This window comes from Nuphar pumila, chromosome 12 (genome assembly GCF_984573655.1).
Source record: "Nuphar pumila chromosome 12, dmNupPumi1.hap1.1, whole genome shotgun sequence".
Taxonomy (NCBI): domain Eukaryota; kingdom Viridiplantae; phylum Streptophyta; class Magnoliopsida; order Nymphaeales; family Nymphaeaceae; genus Nuphar; species Nuphar pumila.
Window position 1 is genome coordinate 38,514,982 of NC_143260.1, and position 2,828 is coordinate 38,517,809.

Genomic DNA, 2,828 nt, shown 5'->3' on the forward strand with positions numbered 1-2,828 from the left:
ATCCTGAACCCGAATTTCAACGGTTCGGTTTTAGTCGGTTGCGGACTTGGATCAAATCAAAGACCCATGTGGTCCGAAAGGGTCGGGTTTACGACGAAAACCCGAACCGACCTAAACCCGAATGTCCCGTTATGAGAAAATTCTCAACCTGTATATTATTATTTGGGTCTGTTCGAACCCAATCTGAGCAACATGTGGGTCGGGTTTATCCATTGTGACAAAAGTTTAAAACAACAAAATATTGTCTGTCAAAAACTCAGGAGATTTTGAATTTTTTTTATAAATCTAGCATTTTTCAGCAAAATCTTGGCAATAAAAAATAAATTAAAAACAAAAAAATATTTTTTATGATAAAATATAAATAAAACACATTTAAAAATAAAAAATTTGAGGGTTTTCATGATAAATATTTGCTAAAAATGTAAATATCATGATATTTGTCATGGTTTGAAAATCTCTCAAGAAATTATCGTTTTAAACTTTCAGGCAATTTCTCACAATATTATCGTGAGATTTTTTATACAATCTCGCAATATTTGTCCCATAGGATTTATCATGCAATTTTGCCTGGAAAACTGAGTTCATGCGACTGACACAAGCATTTTATATGTATTTTTTAGTGTAAACATACATATTAAACACTTCAAATTCTAGATTGGTGGTCTAGGTTCACCCCTTGCGCAAGTGAAGCGCAAGCATGAGTTTGAGAAAACAATTTTTTAATTATGTAAACTGAGTTTAAGATTCATTTTCATGAACTGACATAATTATGGATGAGTGCAAAACTTGAATAATTGTTATTTAGGCGGTTTAGCCAAATCCTGATCTAGCACAAGCCTGGCCAATTGATAGTCCTAGGTCCAATGTGGGAGTAAGCTGGTTGGATTCCATTGGGTTGGAGAAATTACTGAAGCTGGCCCTAGTTGGCTTTCATGTAAGGATGGCAGTGGATCGGGAGTAAACCGGTCCCCACCCCGCCTCACCTCTTCCTGTTTGGATCGGGGATGGAGGTTAAAATCAAAACCCGTGCGGGGATGGACTTATGTTTTTCCCTACCTTGCTCCACCCCGCACCATCCCCAATCCTTCTTTAAGGATGGCAGTGGACCAACGAGAAACGAAGCCCTGCTCTGCCCGCCTCACCCTGTTTAGACCGGGGATGGAGGACATGAAACGAGGTGGAGATGGAGGTTAAAATTAAAACCCATACGAAAAATGGAGGCGAGGATGGAGGGCAAGATTTTGAGATGGGGTGTCTACTGCCATTCCTAGTTCCATGTTTAAGGTAATACTAAATTCAGATCGAGCTGCCTCAAATCTATGACACAACGATACATACACAATCGAACTTGTAACACTTGTTTTTTTTTTAATAATGGAGAGGATTCTTTCAATAAAAACTTTTCAATTTTAATATATTAAAATATATATTATTATAATTATTTATTTTATTAAAAACCATTAAAACCATGTTTGTATTTGTCCAAGTAATTTAAGTGTCGCTTCTCATATGTGGTTTGTGTCAATAAGGACACTTGGATCAAAATGGGGGTATCATTGTGAAGTAGACTTAAATAGTTAATTGGATATCTTTTAGGCATATGCAGAGGGAATTCTTTTTTTTCATGAAGGACCGAGAAAACCACCCTCGATATCAGAGACCTAAATGCAATGACAAAACTTGTTGTACTTATGGTCGCTGTCCTGACGATGTAAACTCGTGGGATACCCTTTGCCCTTAGAGATTGCTGAACAATAGCTTATCCCTTGCCCTTATCACCAAGCAAGAATCGGCTATTTTTTAATAAATATAAAAAAATGCTTAGAATTATTTCTTTAATAGTATTTTAATGGTTTTAACATGCATCACATTCTGATTCACATGAAGTATTTATTATTATTTTTTAGCCGATTCAGAACGATTCACTTGGGAATCGGTATCGGCCAATTCACCAGAATTGTTGGCCAAACGAAATAGGGTCGATACGGTATCACTGACCACACATTGGCTAGCCTCCAATTGGTAAAACCCTTGAGGACTCTTTTGCTGGTCGAAGAGTGCTTGTGTAGCAAGAGATGCTTCTTGTGGATATTGAACTCGTGACATCCTGTAAACTTGGTGACATTTACAAGTGACCCCTACCAGATGAGTGAAGTCCTTGAATGCATTGTTTTATTGATTAGGAAGATTCAAGTCAGTCTCATAAATTGCCATTGTAGTTTTCCTTAACAATGGAAAAATCAAGATAGCTTAAATATTTGTTATTCAATATTATATTGAAAAATTATTGACGCGTAGAAGATTACAAATTTCAATAAAAATAAAAATTTAAGAAACAAGCAAAAAAATATGAGTTGATTATTACACTGATATTATGATAAAATCAAGATATTCTAAAGAAAGTGATGCTTGAATTAATAGTGTGATCTTATGGAGATTTTATCAAGATTTTATCAAGTTTTGACCATATATATCGGTTTGGGTTGCTAACCAAGATTTTCTCTTCAAAGGTGAACCTCAATCTAAATTAAAAAATATTTTTTTTAATAAAACTTTGGAAAATTCTCATATATAAAGTTTAAAAAACTTCATTACAATATGATACATTAAGAAACATACTAAAAAGAAAATAATAATAAATTATTGATTATAACAATAATATCATAATAAAACCATGATATTTTTATAATATTTGAAAAATGATCCCATCAGCATTTTTTGCATTTTTTTTGAACATATATGTCGTTCCATACAAAATATCGCCGATATTTATGACTACGATCCACGTCTGGTTATCAGTTCGGGTTGGGCAAAACCCGATCCATAGT